Source organism: Hordeum vulgare, chromosome 1H (genome assembly GCF_904849725.1).
Source record: "Hordeum vulgare subsp. vulgare chromosome 1H, MorexV3_pseudomolecules_assembly, whole genome shotgun sequence".
Classification (NCBI taxonomy): domain Eukaryota; kingdom Viridiplantae; phylum Streptophyta; class Magnoliopsida; order Poales; family Poaceae; genus Hordeum; species Hordeum vulgare.
Window position 1 is genome coordinate 150,715,114 of NC_058518.1, and position 19,916 is coordinate 150,735,029.

Here is a 19,916-nt window from a genome sequence, read left to right on the forward strand (position 1 = left end):
CGGCGTTTCCCTCGTCCGAATCTGTGTCATATAACATGTAATGTCGTAAGAGTTGAGGCCTAGATACTGGCTCCAAATAATTTTTAAGTAAATCTGAAAATAAACTAGACCCTCGGAGCAAGATTTTGAAAAATTAATCAATTCAAAAGCTATTGTAGCTTAATAGTTATAAAAGAACAAGCTCAGGGACTGATCTGTAATGAAACAGAATTTTTCCAGGGGCTAGTTTGAGAAACTCAAAGTGCCCGAAAGAGAATACATTAACCAGCTTCGAAGTCTGCTCCTAGCGATGGCGCCTTAGAGGAAAAACGTTTCAAAAAATACGGAACCCTCACAAGGGGGTCCACCCTGTCAGGTTACCGGCGCCAGAGGCGCTATGGTGATTGCAGGTGGTGATTTACGGAGGGAGAGAGAGCCAACCGAGGGCACCTACTTACTCACCGTGTTCCTGCGCTTCGATGAGAGGTGGATGGGGTCGAAGGGGGGCTCTACGTCGATGACGACCTTGCTCCGGCGGACGGCAGCTTCGCGCACCTCCGGAACTCACCAGGGGACTGACGTGTGATCAAATCGGAGGGGAGCTTAGGATGAGGAGGTCACCAGGAAGCTTATGAACGCCTCAGGGGCTCCTACCTCTGCTCACCTTTCTTGAATCCAACTGAAACCCGAAGAGGATCGGGTGGCCGGATCTGGGGAAGAAGGCCCCTCCGAGGCCGTCCTTTGGCTTGGGCAAGGTTTTGGAGTGGGGGTGGAGTGTGGTGAGTGAGTGATGGGTTCGACAGCTCGGAGGGGGATATATTTATAGAGGCTCGAGAGAGGTGCCGCGGGTCTTAACTCCGGCGAGCAATTCTGGTGATCTTGAGGGTTAGGCAGATGGTTAGGTGGTTCACCTCATACCTACTCTTCGAGGGGAATCCATTTTTGGCCTAAAGAAGTTTGGTCATCGACGGAGGACTCGGGTCAACGAAGCGGTGCTCGGTGTGCACTGCGGCAAGCGAGTTCGTGCTATGTGCTACTCGGTGCGTGGCGATGGCAATTGCGGTGCAAGTTGGGTCCACGGACACGCGGCGTCTTTAGGTGCGAGGGGCAGTGCCGGTTGGTGCGGGGTTGCAGCAGGGGCGTTGCTGGTGGCCGTGGCAGCCGCTACAGGTGCTGCTCTACCGGAGCTTGGCCGGGTCGTCCAGGCACCACCGACGCTAGCAAGCGTCCAAGGGAATGCGCGACACATGGATAAGCTCGAGCACAGGATCGAGCGGTTCTTGCATCACTACCGTAGTAATTGTCAGTGAACTGAATCTCTAAATTTTTGACTGAATCTGTTTCGAAGATCGACAGAGGCAACAATGCAGGCTCGGTGTTTGATTAAATGAAAATGGCATGTGCACAAAATATTTTGAGCTGAAATTTTGTGGGTGGTCTCTCATTAGGTGAAAAGACTGCCCACAATTTTTCAGAATTTTTGAAACTGTTTTGGTCAGGTTTTTAATAGAAACAGAGTCTTTTGGGTCAAACTTGATTCAAATGAAATTTGAAATTTTCAAACTTATGACTCCAAAGTTTTTGGTGAAATAGGTTGAGGGTACTAAGGTCTTCTAAGGGTAGGAGTTTGGGTCTAAAACTCCAAAGGAATCACTGAGTTCCTTTGTAAATTTGCTAGGGTCAAAACTGATTACAGAAAGTTCTTTTATTAAAAATAAATTATGAAAGGTGGTCCAACCTTTCTAAAGTTTTGGTAAATAAATAAAAATGAAGACCTAGATGTTGTAGAAGTGCAAAAAGGTCTAAAACAGGATGGAGGAAAAGGGAACCTTGAGGTAAAAAAAATATTTGAGCCTATAGAAATAAACTCCAAGGTTTTGTGAAATAATAAATTATTCTCCCCAAACCAATTCATTTAGAGAAAAGGTCAACATATCACTTTTTTAAACCAGGCAGGTTGAGGAAGAAAGCTCTAAAAAGTTTTCTTAAAGAGATTGTCGAAGAGCTCCAAAGTTTTTATCGAAGCCAATTAAAAATCCATTAAAAAAATGGTTCAAAATCAAGAAATCAAATTTATAAATTTTGGGTGTTACAACACCTACCCCCTTAAGAAAAATCTCGTCCCCGAGATTTCAGCCAGTCCTCGAGAAGTTGCGGTTGCTCTTTTTGCAGGAAATCCTCTCTTTCCCAAGTGGCCTCATCCTTTCAATGGTTGCTCCACTGTACCCTGAATAGTTTGGTGACCTTCTGTCGTGTCCTCCTTCCTGCCTCCTCTAATATTCTCATGGGGTGTTCCTAATAGGATAGGTTTGGTTGTACTTCTATACTATCATGGGCTACCTGTTGATCAGGGTTCCTTACGCACTTCCTTAGCTGAGAAATATGGAACTCGTCGTGTACGCCTGATAGTTCCGCGGGTAGATCCAGTTGGTACGCAATTTGGCCTCTTCGAGCAATTATGCAAAATGGTCTGCTAAAGCGGGGCGCAAGCTTGCCCTTGACCTTGAACCATTGTACTCCTCTCATGGGTGATACCTTTAGATATACATAATCCTTTGGGTTGAAGCCGACGTGACAGTGTTTTTGATTGTAATAGCTCTTCTGGCGGCTTTGGGATCTCTTGAGTCTGTCCCTTATGAGTTTTACCTTGTCCTCTGCCTATTGAAGTAGTTGCGGTCCGAAGAGATGGCTATCTCCAGTTTCTGACCAATTTAGAGGCGTACATCATCTTCTTCCATGTAAGGCTTCAAAAGGTGACATTTGTAAGCTTGCCTGATAACTGCTGTTGTACGAGAATTCGGCGTAAGGAAAACTGTCCTCCCAACTGTTTCCATATGTGAGCACACAAGCCCTGAGCATGTCTTCGAGAATCTAATTTACACGTCCAGTCTGCCCTCCAGTTTGAGGGTGATATGATGTGCTGGACACTAACTGGGTTCCCAAAGCTTGTTGTAAATAATCCCAAAACCTTGATGTAAAATGGGTGCCTCTATCAGATACAATAGTTTTAGGTATCCCATTCAAGTAGACAATACGCGCGAGGTATAACTTTGCTAGCTTCTTAGTGGAGTACGTAGTCTTTACTGGAATGAAGTCAGCCACCTTTGTGAGTCGATCTGTGATAACCCATATAACATCGTGTCCGGGTCGTGACTAGGGTCGTCCAACAATGAAGTCCATTCCTACCTCATCCCACTTCCACTTGGGTACCTTCATAGGTTGCAACAGTCCTGCTGGCTTCTCGTGTTCCGCCTTGATTCATTGGCATCAATCACGGCGGGCAATGAAAGAGGCAATATCTCTTTTCATTCCGTGCCACCAATATTTGGTCTGTAGATCCTTGAACATTTTTGTACCTCCGGGGTGGATTGAGTAGGGCACATTGTGAGCTTCTTCCAAAATTTGAGCTTTGAGGTCCTCTTGGTCTGGTACACACAGTCGGTCGCTATACCATAATATCCCCTGTTCATCAATAATAAATTCGGGGGCTTTTCCAAGGTTTAGCTTTTTCTTTATGCCTTCAATGCTCGGGTGCTCCTTCTGACCCTTCTTGATATTCTCGTCCAGAGTGGGTTGTACTTTTAGTTGTGCCACAGTGCCTTCTAGAACGAGGAGCAGGTTTAGCAGAGCGAACTCTTTCGCAATCTCAGGTCTTAGCTTTGGTACATGGCCCTTGTCTAATGTGGGGTTCCGACTAAGAGCATCGGCTACCACGTTAGCCTTACGAGGATGGTAATGAATGTCCACATCATAATCTTTAATTAACTCCGACCAACATCGTTGTCGTAGCTTGAGATCTGGCTGGGTGAAGATATATTTGAGACTCTTATGATCCGTGTATATTTCGCAGAAATTTCCAAGCAGAAATGCCTCCATTCCTTGAGAGCATGTATCACGGCGGCCAATTCCAAATCCTGAGTGGGGTAATTTTCTTCGTGTCGCCGTAATTGTCATGAGGCGTAAGCTACGACCTTCCCTTCCTGCATAAGTACACATATGAGGCCTTTCCAGGAGGCGTCATAGTATACTTCAAAACTTTTGTTTAAGTCTAGAACAATCAACACAGGTGTCGTGGTCAGTCTCTTCTTTAACTCTTGGAAACTATTCTCACATGCTTCAGTCCATTCAAACTTCTTTTCCTTTTTGAGCAGCTGGGTCATGGGCTTGGCAATACTGGATTTTTTTCATAAATCTCCGGTAGTATCCCACCATTCCGAGGAAAATTTGGATGTCTGTCACGTTGGCTAGTTGCGGCCATTCACTTACATCCTTGACCTTCTCAGGATCCACACCTATTCCTTCTTGGGTCATTACATGTCCCAAAAATCGAACTTGCTTCAGCCAAAACTCGCATTTGCTGAACTTGGCATACAATTGATGTTTTCGTAGTTCTTCCAACACAATTCTGAGGTGTTCTGCATGTTCTCCGGGGTTCTTGGAGTAGACAAGTATGTCGTCGATGAAGACTACGACAAACTTATCCATGTACTTCATGAATACCTTATTCATTAAATGCACGAAGTAAGCTGGTGCGTTTGTTAGTCTGAAAGGCATTACCGTAAACTCATACAATCCGTATCGTGACGTAAATGCTATCTTCGGAATGTCTTCAAAATGTATCTCAAGCTGATGATACCCTGACCGCAAATCGATCTTCGAGAATACCTTTGCTTGTGCTAACTGATCAAACAAATCATTTATCTTGGGTAGTGGATACTAGTTCTTGATGGTGGCCATGTTGAGGGCTCGATAATCGATGCAAAGTCTTAGCATCCCATCTCTCTTTTTGGCAAATAATACTGGCGATCCCCAGGGTGAAAAGCTGGGTATGATGTATACTTTGTCCAACAACTCTTTTATTTGATTCTTGAGTTCGACTAACTCAGTAGGTGCCATGCGGTACGGCTTTTTGTATGTCCCCTCAAGAGCTAGCTGAGCTTATAATCCAACTCGATCAGTCTTTGAAGAAAGGTTTCATCCGTCCTAGTTCTTCTTCTTGGGCTTGTCCTATCCTCTTTGTTAAGAAGAAGGATGGTACCGATCGGATGGTTGTAGATTATCGACCGGTTAATGTGTTCACGATAAAGAACAAATATCTACTTCCCAAGATCAACAATTTGTATGATCAGCTTCCTGGATCTGTAGTCTTTTCTAAGATGGATTTGAGATTATGTTATCATCAAATCAAAATCAGGAATGGGGACATTCCTAAGATGGCCTTCGTCATTCATTATGGACAATATGAGTACACCGTCATGTCTTTCGGTCTAACCAATTCCCCAACCACCTTCTACCTCTTAATGAATGTGATCTGCATGGAGTATTTGGATAAATTCGTCGTAGTGTACCTCGATGATATCCTAATTTACTCGAAGAATGAATAAGAATATGTTGAGCATCTTAGGCTGGTATTGATGGAACTTCGAGAGCACCGCCTTTATGCAAAGTTCTATAACTGTGAATTATTGTTGCCAGAAGTGATCTATCTAGGTCACGTAATCTGTGCGAAAGGTATTGTTATCAATCCCGAGAGAGTTCAGGCCATTTTTGATTGGACTCCACCTGAATCAGTAAATCAAGTTAGGAGCTTCCTTGGCTTAGCAAGCTACCATCGTAGCTTTGTTGAGAACTTCTCCGAAGTTTCCAAACCTTTAACTGAACTCCTCAAGAAAGATAAGTAGTTCAAGTGGACTCCACAGTGTCAGGAAAGTTTTCACGAGTTGAAAAGACGACTGTCTACTGCCTGGTACTTGTGCCTCGGGATTTCACAAAGGACTTTATTATCTACTGTGATGCCTCGCATCAAGTACTTGGTTGCATTCTGATGCAAGATCGTCATGTGATTACCTACGCTTCTTGACAATTGCATCCACATGAGGAGAATTATCAAACACACGATCTGGAACTTGCCGCTGTAGTTCATGCACTGTTAACATTGCAACATTACCTTCTAGGTAATCATTGCGAAATATACAATGATCACCAGAGTCTCAAGTATATATCCACACAACCGGATTTGAATCTCAGGCAGAGACGTTGGGTTGAGTTGATTAAGAATTACGGCTTAGGGATATCTTACACCCCACGCAAAGCCAATTTGATGGCTGATGCACTAAGTCGTAAATCCTATTGTAACAACCTAATGTTACTACAAAGTCAACCACTTCTCCATGAGGAATTTTGTAAGCTTAACCTTCACATTGTTCCACAAGGATTCCTTTCTACCTTGGTGGCCAAACCAACTCTTGAGAATCAGATCATAGAAGCACATAAGCATGATACGGGAATTTCCCGGATGAAGATCAATATTGCCAAAGGAGTTGTTGGTCGCCTCTCGGTAGATGGTCAAGGCGTTCTATTCTTTGAGAACCGTCTAGTAGTTCCCAAGAAGCAACAACTTCGAGAACCGATCCTTAAAGAAGCTCATGAATCTCCTCTCACAATTCATCCCCGTAATACTAAGATGTATCAGGACCTACGCGAGAGGTTTTGGTGGACCTGGATGGAAAGAGAAATCGCTCAATTCATTGCTAACTGTGACGTTTGTCATCGTTTTAAGGCAGGTATCAAAGCGTGCTCGCACTCTTCATCCCTTGCCTATTACCGAGTGGAAATGGGACAAGCTCGGTATGGATTTCATCACCGCTTTTCCAATGACTAAGAAAGGGAGTGATGCCATCTTCATGGTCATGGATCGCCTTTTGAAAGTTCCACATTTCCTTCCAGTTCGAGAAAGTATAACTGCTAGTCAATTAGCAGACCTATATATTTCTCGAATAGTTTATCTTCATGGTGTTCCTCTAGAAATCAATTCACACCGTGGAAGTCTTTTCACCTCTCTATTTTGGGAAAGTTTCCAGAATGCCATGGGAACCCATCTCTCCTTTAGCCCCGCTTATCACCCCCAGTCAAGTGGTCAAGTAGAAATAGTCAATCAAATTCTGAAAGATATGCTCAGAGCGTGTATTATCTCATTCATAATGAATTGGGAGAAATGTCTTCCATTTATCGAATTTGTTTATAACAACATTTTCCAGTATAGTCTGGGCAAAGCTCCTTTCGAAGTTCTGTATGGACGAAGATGTCGAACGCCATTAAACTGGTCAGAAACCGGTGAAAGACAATTCGTTGGACCGGATATGATCCACGAGGCAGAAGAGCAAGTTCGCATCATTCGTGAAAATATGAAAACCGCCCAATCTCGTCAAAAGAGACAATATGACCATCGTCATAATGAAGTAAGTTATGAAGTTGACGAGAAGGCTTATCTTCGTGTTTCACCTCTGAAGGGTACCCATCGTTTCGGTATCAAAGGCAAATTGGCTCCTTGTTACATTGGTCATTTCTGCATTGTCGCTAAATGAGGAGAGGTTGCGTAACAATTGGAACTACCCCCTCAATTTTCCAAAGTTCATGATGTGTGCCATGTTTCTCAACTTAGGCGTTGCTTCCAGGATCCTATCCGCAAAGTTGAACACAAAACGTTTGATCTCCAAGATGACCTTTCATATCGAGAATATCCTATTCGTATTCTCGATGAAACCGAGTGCAACACTCGACATCGCAACATCAAGTTTCTCAAGGTCCAGTGGTCTCATCACTCCAAGGATGAAGCAACCTGGGAGCATGAAGATCGTCTTTGACTAGAGTACCCCAGCCTCTTCCCGACTACACGTGAATCTCAGGACAAGATTCTTGTTTAGTGGGGGTGAATTGTCACAACCCTGATTTTACCATTGCTTGCAATGCATTCATGCATGCATTTTTATTTTTCTTTGAATATGAAATGAGGAGTGATCAAGCCTCATCATTCAAATTTTTGGCAAATAAGCAATATTAAAATTGTTTCAAAGTGAACCAACAAAATGTCCCTGGTATTCTAATAATATATTGGAATGAGGTAAAATTCAAACCAATAATTATGGAATCATAGAAACATTTTGTTTTGGGATTTTGATTTAATCAAATAATTATTTGCATTGGGTTACATTTGCAATATATAAAATATTGATCCAAATATTCTGAAACTCATCGTGTGGTAGTGATTAATTCTAATTAGACCACATAATTTTTTTGGGATTTACTAAACGGTTTGATATATTTGTTTTGAAATCAAAACAAATGTCAGAAAATAGAAAAGAAAAGAAATAGAAGAAAAACCCTGTTTACGTGGGCCTCCCTACACGAGAAGCGGTCCAGCCCAGGGGCAGGGTCATCTTCCACCTGTGCGAGTAGGCAGAGGGGAAGGTGAGCATGGCGAGCCACCACGCCACCTCCCGCTTCATGCTGGCAGCCGCCCGTGCATCCCTATCTGTCCCTAGCCACCACATGGACCCCCTCGAGCTCATTCCCGCCTTTGCTGCTCTCTCCCTCTTCGCGTGCTTTTCTCGCCTGGCCAGAAAGTCGCCATCACCGCTGTTCTCCACCACCGCGGCCACCGGCCATTGCTAGCGCCCCCGAGCTGCCCATGGCCTCCGACTCCTTGAGCCTCTCCTCCCCGTCATCGGAATCGAGCCCGGACGCCTCATACATCGCCGTCTCCGTTGTCTTCTCCACCTCCGACCGCCATCCGTCGTGCTTTGACTCACCGTGCATAGAGCCTCCCTGCCCCGATATTGTCGCCACTGGGATCACGGTGAGCCACTGCCCTTTTGCATCTATCTCTCGCGAGGACCTGCAGCCCCTAGCGCTAGCCCGCCGTGGCAGAGCTCTGGCCACCATGGAGGTGCACGCCAACACCTTCTCCGGCGACCCCGAGTCCCCTAGCCAGCCCCACTCGATTAGTTCTAGCATGGGCTACGTCCCGGTCCCCTCACGACACCAAAACGCCGCCCATAGCGCTTCCGACATGCCTCCGTTGTGCCAGATTGTCGCCACCAGCCAAAGTCCGGCCGGTGCGGTTGTGGCATGGCCATTAGGGCCTAATCATGTGTTAGTAAGGCCCACAATCACTGACCAGCGGGCCCTGAGGTGGACCAAACCTCTCATCAGCGCCGGATTAGCCCCTTTGTGATTGACATGCGGGTCCCACCTGCCAGGATTGACCTGCACCGGCTCAGTTGACCTACTCACACGAGCATAACGTCACGCTGACGCAATAAGTTTATTTCTGAAATAAATTAATTCAAGAAATTCTAGAAAATTGTATAAACTTCAGAAATTGATAGAAATTAATCTATAGCTCCAAGTGAAATAAATTATATATGAAAAATTACGAGAAAAATATAAGGAATCTGATAGTACCTTTTTCATGCATGTTTGAACATCTTAAAAACACTGGTTAGGTAAAATTCATTAATGGCATGTGGAATGCTTATGTGGAGTTTTAATTTGACCTATATTGATCAGATAACTCACATTTAACATGTGGTCACGTGCACTAGTTCAAACCAGCATCATATTAACATGTCATACTCATGCATCATTGTGAAGCACTTGCCGTGCTTAATTCGTACACTTTTTGACTTTGTTGATAGATTTGTGAGACATAGTTATCAATGACATTGAAGAACAACTCAGTTCTTCTGATCGACAGACACTCCCCTTGAGCATTACGATACAATCCCACTCTCTCGCTCTTGCTATCATTTTAATGCATTAGGACAAGATGATTCAACTGCTACTTGTGTTACAGTAGATGAACCCATTCCTTTGCGTGATGTGTCATTGTCATAGTAAATAGCTAAACCAAGCAACCTAGCATACATGGTTGGTGCTTGATCCATGTTGTGCCATTACCCAGTTATGCTTGCTATGCTTAGAGTTGAGTTGGTCTGACCATCTGGATGATGAGTTGGAATGAACATGTCCTGCTGATGAGAGTTAAGTGTGTCAACCTGTTTTGGTAAAGCTAGCGATGGGAGGCCATGTAGGAGTACATGGTGGGTTGTCTCATTGATGCCGCACTTAGGACCTGAGATCTTGTGTTGGTGTTCCAAGACTAGGTACTACCGGACATTGGGTTCCGGTAACTCGACCCATCTCAGCCTATTAACTACTATGTTCTCAGTCCAGGGGTCGCAGCAGTTCGAAATGTTCATAGGTTGTGGCACGGCCTGCGAAGTGGATGAACGACCTAATCGGGACTGGCTTGGGGCCCTTCTTACATCATTTGAGCCCATGTTGGAAACCTCGGCCGGACTTCCATTATGGGTTCCAACTCAGATAGGCGTCTGCCTTGGACGTGAGACATTGTAAGTTAACATCCGTGGCCGACTCCTCGTTGGGCTTCCGCTTGAAGGTTGCCAAGGTGCGGATTTGCAGATGGTGATAAGTGGAGGATGTTGGCATTCTGGGAATGGGGGTACCCAGACCTCCCTGCCTGTGGCCCAGGGCGGGCCCACCTCACCAGAACAAATCAACGGGCCCCACACCATTTAGGGTAAGGCCCTCGTGAGGGGCCAAACCTCATGAGGAGGAGCAGCGTCAAGACCAGCAGGGGGGCTCCTCAGGACCCCTCCGGAGCGGCTGATATTCCGAGGCAAGGCCGGGCCTCACGAGTCAAGGGTGATGCCTGGAAAGGACATGCGAGCAGGAGATGGCAGGACGGGGCAGTTTCCCCTTTGGTGCAAAGGAGGCGGGAGCGTACAAGGGTTCCAAAGGCATCTTCCAAAGGTTTCCCTTCTGGTGCAACGAAGCTGCCGCCGCCCGCGAGTCGGGCAAACGTCATCCTCGGGTCCATCCCTGCAGCGCGGACAGCTACTTTGTAGGCGAAGACCACCTTTGGACAGGGAGCATGTTCCCCTGTTCCCCTTCAAAATTGGCCGTTGTGGGATCCCTTCCCGCCGAAGCTATGAGGAAAGAGGACTCGGGCCTCCGCTATAAATAGAGAGGGTAGAAAACTTGGTAGGGGAGACTTCATTCGAACCACAGGGCAATAAACCTAGCCTCTTGGCCTCCGGAGGCTCGAGAGGACTGTTCTAGTTCATCCACCACCTTTGCAAGAGGCAATCCACCAAAAGCAGGGGTAGTGTTTTACGCTTCGCACCCGAACCTGGGTAAACTGTTTTTTTCTGTGCTACCTTCGCCATCGAGCGAGTCGTTCATCCTTTCCATCGAGTAGTGGGCTAGGCGTGGCTGAGCAAGGAGAGATCTTCGTACACTCCTCAGTGTTCGAATCCTTAGGGTTTTGCTGAGTGCAAAATCCGACATTTGGCGCGCCAGGTAGGGGCGTGTCGAGGTTTCCTCCAAGCTCTGTCTTCACCAAGATCCACCGCTCCGATGGCTGATGCTCGCCGGGTTTGCGCAGAGCGCCACGCCACCCGCATCACCCACACCACGCCCGTCGTTGCCGCCGGCGTGCAACGGTTGCCGTCACCCGTGGTGAATGCCACCACCAGCCCCGAAGTTGAAGAGCAACAAGGTTCCTCCTAGCCGGTGACCGAGCAGGCCGATGGCTGCACCGCCACCGACCAGAGATGCCCCACGGCTAGCGCGCGCTAGCCATGGTCACCTAGCTGCTCCGCTACCGGCCAGCTCCTGACCGCCACGGCGACTGGTTCCAGCGCATCGAGGAGCTCATCGCAGCCACCGGTGACTCAGCTGCACTCTCCTGCTCGCTCTGACCCCGACCGTCCCTGGCAAACGACAAGGAGCAAGACACGCCACCGCCACCCCCGTAGCATGTCGTGGAACCCGAGCCTAGGCAGGAAGCGCGGTCCCACGCCCACCCCCGTGAACCCAGGGCGGGATCCGGAGATAAAGCAAGCTGTCAGGTGGTCCCTCGGCCCTGCGCTGATGTATGCGCTCACCCAGTGCTGTAGATTCCGTGTTGTGAGTGTGCCCGCTCGAAGCAGACCCCGTGGAGCAACAAGACCCTGCGGCTCCCGCGCGCACCTTACCCGTTGGACCGGTGGGGTGCCTCGCTATCGCCCCCGAGCTCTACCCCGCTGTATGGCCCTGTAAGTTCAAGCCCGACCTGCCCCCACATTAAGATGGCACCCAAGACCCGGCTGAGTTCCTGCAACTCTACACGTCGCGCATCAGGGCAGCAGGAGGAGGCGACAAAATCATGGCGTGTTGGTTCCCCATGGCGATCAAGGGTGGCGCACTCTCTTGGCTCCTATACCTCCCGAAGGCGTCCAACACATCTTGGGACGGCCTACGCGAGTGCTCCATCGTCAACATCCAGGGCACCCACGACCGTGCCCCACTATGAATGACCTGCAGTGCGTCAAGCAGCAGGAGGGAGAGACCCTGCACAAGTTCATACAACGCTTCATGGTCATGCACCTCAAGATCCCCAAGGCGTCGGACGAAGCCGTCATCTCGGCTTTCTGTGATAGAGTCACCGACCTCAAGATGAAGGAGGAGCTCGCCATGTACGATGAAATGAGCACCGCACTGGAGATGTTCAATTTGGCAAGCAATTGCGCCAAGGCTGAAGAAGGACGCATGTTGCTCCTCGGGCCCCAGGCAGCGGACCTAGAAGAAAAGAAAGCGAAAGCCAAGGAGGTGAAGCGCAAGGCCTCGGTGGTGCTCGCCGCCGATCCCGAGGCAAATCATGTCCTAGGGGGAGAGCGCCCGTCCGGAGGGGGGCTGCTAACCCACAAGTATAGGGGATCAATCATAGTCCTTTCGATAAGTAAGAGTGTCGAACCCAACGAGTAGCAGAAGGATCTGACAAGTGGTTTTCAGCAAGGTAATATCTGCAAGCACTGAAATTATCGGTAACAAGTGATTGTATGGTGAGGTGATTCGTAGCAAGCAACAAGTAACAAAAGTAGCAACGGTGCAGCAAAGTGGCCCAATCCCTTTTGTAGCAAGGGACAAGCCTGGACAAAGTCTTATAGGAGGAAAAACGCTCCCGGGGAGACACGAGAACTTTTGTCATGCTAGTTTTCATCATGTTCATATGATTTGCGTTCGTTACTTTGATAGTTTGATATGTGGGTGGACCGGCGCTTGGGTACTGTCCTTGCTTGGACAATGATCCCACTTATGATTAACACTACTAGCAACCTCACAAGTACCAATCGGAGTCGTGAGACGGAGATTGGTTACAAGTGATGAACTAGGGTTTGGAGATGAGATGGTGCTGACGAAGATGTTGATGGTGATGAGTCCCCTCCGATGAGAGGAGCATTAGTGATGACGATGGCGACGATTTCCCCCTCCGGGTGGGAAGTTTCCCCGGCAGGATCGTCCTGCCGGAGCTCTTGATTGGTTCTGCTCAAGTTCCGCCTCGTGGTGGTGGCGAATCCTCCGAAAAGCTCCCTTCTGATTTTTCTCCGGACGAAACCCTTCATATAGCAAAAGATGAGCGCCGGAGGGGCAACAGGGGGCCCACAAGCCCCCAGCCGCGGCTAGGGGGGTAGGCCGGGCCTGGCAGGCTTGTGGCCTCCACGTGGCGCCCCTCTGGTACTTCTTTCGCCCATTATTTTTTATATATTCCCAAAAAATTCCACGTTTATTTTTACGGCTTTTGGAGTTGCACAGAATAGGCATCTCAAACTTGCTCCTTTTTTAGGCCAGAATTCCAGCTGCCGGCATGCTCCCTCTTCATGTAAACCTTGCAAAATAAGAGAGAAAAGACATAATTATTGTACCTCAAAGTGTAATAATAGCCCAAAAAGCAATAAATATCAACATGAAAGCATGATGAAAAATGGACGTCTCAACTCCCCCAAGCTTAGACCTCGCTTGTCCTCAAGCGAAAGCCTAGCTCAATAAAAATGGCCGCATGTTTAGGGAGAGAGGTGTCGACAAAACAAGATACAAACATGCAGGCATCATGATCAAGATTAGAACAACAATACCAACATATAATCTCTCATGCTAAAGTGACAAATTCTTCACAAATTAAAAAAATGAATCAAGAACCTTACCGAGAATCAACAACCGATAGACTTTAGTCATTGAAGCAATTGCAATTTATCAGAACATCAGAAAGAGTCAAATAAGAGCTTGTAAAGAAAATCCACATACTTGATGCCCCACAAGCGTATGGGATCGCAACAGTTTTCGAGGGTAGAGTGTTCAACCCAAATTTGTTGGTTCGCACGACGGGAAGAGAAGCAATATTCTCAAGTATTAGCAGCTGAATGTGTCAGATTCAACCACACCTGAAAGATTAGGGTCTGCAAGCAAAGTATCAGTAGCAAAGTAGTATGATAGCAACGGTGCCAGAAACGATCTGTTGATGGTAGACTAATCCTAACTGTTGTATCAATGGCGCCAGCACGTTGACGGGGGATTATTCTTAAGAAGAATGCTTCCCCAGCTACGGTTCCAGAAAAGTATTGCAACAAGTAGTAGCGGAGTAACAAAGAACAACAGTAACAACAACAGCAAATTGACAAGTAACAGCAGCAGCAAAGTGGCCCAATCCCTTTTCTAGCAAGGGACAAGCCTAGGCAAAGTAACGTAGCGAGGACCAGTAGTAAAAGACTCGTAGGCAGTGGATCGGTGATGGATGAGTATGACGGATGTGATTCATCATGTAACAGCTATAACACGGAGAGATATGTAACTAGCTCCCGTTCATCAATCTAATGTAGGCATGTATTCCGTATGTAGTCATACGTGCTTAGGGAAAAGAACTTGCATGACATCTATTGTCCATCCCTCCCGTGGCAGCGGGGTCCTAATGGAAACTACGGGATATTAAGGTTCTCCTTTTAATAAAGAACCGGACCAACGCATTAACACGCGGTAAATACATGAACTCCTCATACTATGGTCATCTCCGGGAGTGGTTCCGGCTATTGTCATTCCGAGGTTGCCGGGTCATAACACATAGTAGGTGACTACAACTTGCAAGATAGGATCTAAAACACACATATATTAGCGACAACATAATAGGTTCAGATCTTAAATTATGGCACTCGGGCCCTAGTGACAAGTATTAAGCATAGCCAAGTAGTAGCAACATCAATCTAGAACATAGTGGATACTAGGGATCAATCCCCGTCAAGAACTAACTCAATTACATGATAGATCTCATCCAACTCATCACCGTCCAGCAAGCCTACGATGAGATTACTCACGAACGATGAAGAGCATCATGGAATTGTCGATGGAGAAATGTTGATGATGACGATGACGATGATTTCCCCTCTCCGGAGCCCGAAACGGACTCCACATCTGCCCTCCAGATGAAGAACAAGATGTGGCGGCGCCTCCGTATCGCAAAACGCGATGAAACCTTCTCTCTGATTTTTTTTCCAGGCGAAACGGAAGATATAGAGCTGAGTTTGGTTGCGGTGATGACACGTGGGCCCCACAAGCCTGCACGGCGCGACCATAGGGGGTGGCCGCGGCCAGTGGGCTTGTGGCCCACTGGCACGCCCCCTCAGGTGGATCTTTGCCCAGGTATTTTTCTTTTATTCTAGAAAAAATCTCTGTAAATTTTCAGGACATTCCGAGAACTTTTATTTTTGCACAAAAACAACACCATGGCAATTCTGCTGAAAACAGCGTCAGTCCGGGTTAGTTCCATTCAAATCATGCAAATTAGAGTCCAAAAAAAGGGAAAAAGAGTTCGGAAAAGTAGATACGACGGAGACGTATCAATACTCAATCATCTTTTCGTTCTCTACAATTGCTACTACTCACGTGGTACTCATGAGTTCAAAGTTTCAGCTGGACACAGATAAAAATAGGGGGGCTTATAGTTTTGCCTCCCAACTACTTACATCAAGGGTAATGTCAACAATAATAATTTATGAATACTTACCTCCAAGTTGACATATGAATATAGATCTTTCCCTAGCATGTGACGTTAGCCAAGATAAAGGCGAGACAAGCAATTGGTGAAGATCACCATGACTCTTTCAAGGGCAAAAAGTAAAGGTACAAGATAGGTCCTTCGTAGAGGGAAGCAGAGGTTGTCATGCGCTTTTGAGGTTGGGATGCGTGTCCTCTTAGTGCGGAGGAATGTCACTTTATATTGCCTCCTATGATAAAGAACTTTATTATGCAGTCTGTCGCTTTTATGTCTTCCTCATCATAGGTTCGTACAAAGCTTATTTTCCACACACTAATAGATCATACATATTAGGGAGCAATTTTTATAGCTTGCACCGATGACAACTTGAAACCCAAAGGAAACTCGTTGGGGCATAACCCTCTTAGCGACGCGCCACATCGGAACCCGGGTGTGGTGTCAAATGGGAAAGGGCCGGGCCGTCACCCCCTTGGTGGCGCACCGTATCTTGATCTGGATACGGTGATAAGTGGGCAAGGGTCGGGTCACCGCATCCTTAGTGGCGCGCTGCACCGATGCCCCAGTGTAGTAAAAAATGAGCAAGGGTCTTCGCATTTGACTCGAAGAGTGCGTAGGGTAAGGAAGTTAGCCGAGCCTAGGAGGATGCGCTTAGGTAGCTGGAACGTAGGGTCCCTAACGGGTAAATTACGGGAGCTAGTTGATAACGCGGTTAGGAGGCGTGTTGATGTCCTATGTGTCCAAGAGACCAAATGGAAGGGACAAAAGGCGAAGGAGGTGGAGGATACCGGCTTCAAGTTGTGGTACACGGGGACAACTTCAAAGAAGAATGGAGTAGGCATCTTGGTCAACAAGAGCCTTGGGGATGGAGTTGTGGACGTTAAGAGGCAAGGGGACCGGATGATCCTTGTCAAGCCGGTAGTTGGGGACTTAGTCCTCAATGTTATCAGCGTGTATGCCCCGCAAGTAGGCCACAATGAGAGCACCAAGAGGGAGTTCTGGGAAGTCCTGGAGGACTTTGTTAGGAGGGTGCCTATTGGTGAGAAGCTCTTCATAAGAGGAGACCTCAATGGCCATGTGGGTACATCTAACACATGTTTTGAAAGGGTGCATGGGGGCTTTGGCTATGGCATCAGGAACCAAGAAGGAGAAGATGTCCTGAGCTTTTCTCTAGCCTACGACATGGTTGTAGCTAACACCCTCTTTAGGAAGAGAGAATCCCATCTAGTGACGTTCAGTAGTGGTCTACACTCTAGCCAGATTGATTTTGTCCTCTCTAGAAGAGAAGACAGACGCGCTTGCATTGATTGTAAAGCGATACCTGGAGAGAGTGTTGTCCCTCAACATAAGCTTGTGGTTGCTGACTTCCGCTTTAGGATTCATGTCCAACGGGATAAGCGCGCCCAAGTCGCTAGAACAAAGTGGTGGAAGCTCAAGGGGGAGGCATCCCAGGCTTTCAGGGAGAGGATCATTAAGGAGGGCCCTTGGGAGGAAGGAGGCGATGCAAACTTGATGTGGACGAGTATGTCGACCTTCTTGCGGAAGGTCGGTGTAGAGGAGTTTGGGGTGACCAAGGGAAGTAGAAGGGAAGCTAAGGACACCTGGTGGTGGAACGATGAGGTCCAGAAGGTTATTAGGGAGAAGAAGGACTGTTTCAGATGCCTATATCTAGACAGGAGTGCAGCTAACATGGAGAAGTATAAGGTGGCGAAGAAGGCTGCAAAGCGGGCGGTGAGTGAAGCGAGAGGTCGGGCGTATGAGGACCTCTACCAACGTTTAAACACTAAGGAAGGCGAAAGGGACATCTATAAGATGGCCAAGATTAGGGAGAAGAACACGAGGGATGTTGGCGAAGTCAAATGCATCAAGGACAGAGATGATCAGCTTCTTCTGAAGGATGAGGCGATCAAGCGTAGATGACGGGAGTACTTTGACAACCTTTACAATGGAGAGGTTGACAACTCTACCATTGAGCTAGACGACTCCTTTGATTATACTAGCATGTGCTTTGTGCAACGTATCTAGGAGTGTGAGGTTAAGGAGGCATTAAAAAGGATGAAAGTAGGCAAGGCGATGGGTCCTGATGGTATCCCCATAGAGGTGTGGAGAGGCCTTGGAGACATAGCAATAGTATGGCTAACTAAGCTTTTCAACCTCATTTTTGAACACCGCTTACGAAGGTTGACAAGCGTGACCAAAAACCAATTTGGTTTCATGCCTGGGAGGTCTACCATGAAAGCCATCTTCTTGGTACGACAGCTGATGGAGAGATACAGGGAGCAAAAGAAGGACCTTCATATGGTGTTCATTGATTTGGAGAAGGCCTATGATAAGATACCTCGGAATGTCATGTGGTGGGCCTTGGAGAAACACAAAGTCCCAATAAAGTACATTACCCTCATCAAGGATATGTATGATAATGTTGTGACAAGTGTTCGAACAAGTGATGGCGACACTGATGACTTTCCGATTAGAATAGGGCTACACCAAGGGTCAGCTTTGAGCCCTTATCTTTTTGATTTGGTGATGGATGAGGTCACAAGGGATATACAAGGAGATATCCCATGGTGTATGCTCTTTGCGGATGATGTGGTGCTAGTCGATGATAGCCGAACGAGGGTTAATAGAAAGTTAGAGTTATGGAGGCGGACTCTAGAATCGAAAGGTTTTAGGCTTAGTAGAACTAAAACTGAATACATGAGGTGCAGTTTTAGTGCTACTAGGCACGAGGATGGAGAGGTTAGCCTTGGTGGGCACGTGGTACCGGAGAGAGACACGTTTCGATATTTGGGGTCCATGTTGTAGAAGGAAGGCGATATCGATGAAGACGTGGGCTACCGAATCAAGGCTGGGTGGATGAAGTGGCGCCAAGCTTCTCGCATACTCTGTGACAAGAGAGTGCCACAAAAGCTAAAAGGCAGGTTTCATAGGACAGCTATCCGACCTGCGATGTTGTATGGCGCGGAGTGTTGGCCAACCAAGAGACGACATATCCAACAGTTAGGTGTAGCAAAGATGCGCATGTTGAGATGGATATGTGGCCACACAAGGAATGATCGGGTATGGAATGATGATATATGAGAGAGACTTGGGGTAGCACCGATTGAAGAGAAGCTGGTCCAGCATCGTCTCACATGGTTTGGACATATTTAACGGAGGCCACCGGAAGCGCCAGTGCATAGCGGACGGATAAAGCGTGCTGAGAATGTTAAGAGGGGTCGTGGTAGACCAAACTTGACATAGGAGGAGTCCGTTAAGAGAGACCTGAAGGTTTGGAATATCGACAAAGATTTAGCCATGGACAGGGGTGCGTGGAAGTTAGCTATCCACGTTCCAGAGCCATGACTTGGCTTCGAGATCTTATGGGTTTCAACTCTAGCCTACCCCAACTTGTTTGGGACTGAAAGGCTTGGTTGTTGTTGTTGTTCCACCGATGACAACTTACTTGAGGGATCTTATTCAATCCATAGGTAAGTATGGTGGACACTCATGGCAAAACTGGGTTGAAGGTTTATGGATGCACAAGTACCATCTCTACTTGGTGCGGGAGTTTTGGCTAATATGAGGTGGAAGCAATCGTCACATGCTACGGGATCTCTAATCATATAACATTGTTCGGAACCAAGCAAACACAATTCATTATGTTGTCTTCCTTGTCCAACATCTACTTCTATGCATGTAATAGTTTAGTGAGTGTTCACAATCATAGATGGTGTCAAGGATGATATATTTATATGTGAACCTCTCCTTCCTTATCACTTCCTATTAATTGCAACAATGACCAAGGTCTACATTTGTCTACCCTCAACAAATTTCAATCAAAATCCTTTTTATATGTGAATCCATCACTTCCCATAAGATCACCACATGATCTTTCATTCTTTTGTTCTTTCCCGATCTTTTGATCATGGCAAGAGGCAAAGCCCTTCAACTAAGACACTCTTTATTATATGGCTGACGAGCTCGAATACATCGGGGGTGACACAAAGCAAAACTCAAGCCTAAAACACTAAGACTTTTATTCTACTAGAGAAAGAGAAAACTGAAAAGAAACAAACTAAAACAAAGGTAAAGGCAAAAGATGAGATGGTGATATGATACCGGGGCAACTCCCCCAAGCTTGGCACAAGCCAAGGGGATTGCCCATACCCATGCTCAGTTGTCTTCCTTTGGAGGTGATGGTGGTGGAGTTGTTGCAACATGGGCTTGATCCTTCATCTTCCAAGGCATAGGTACTCCATCATGGAAATATGAACGAGTCTCCGGAATCCTC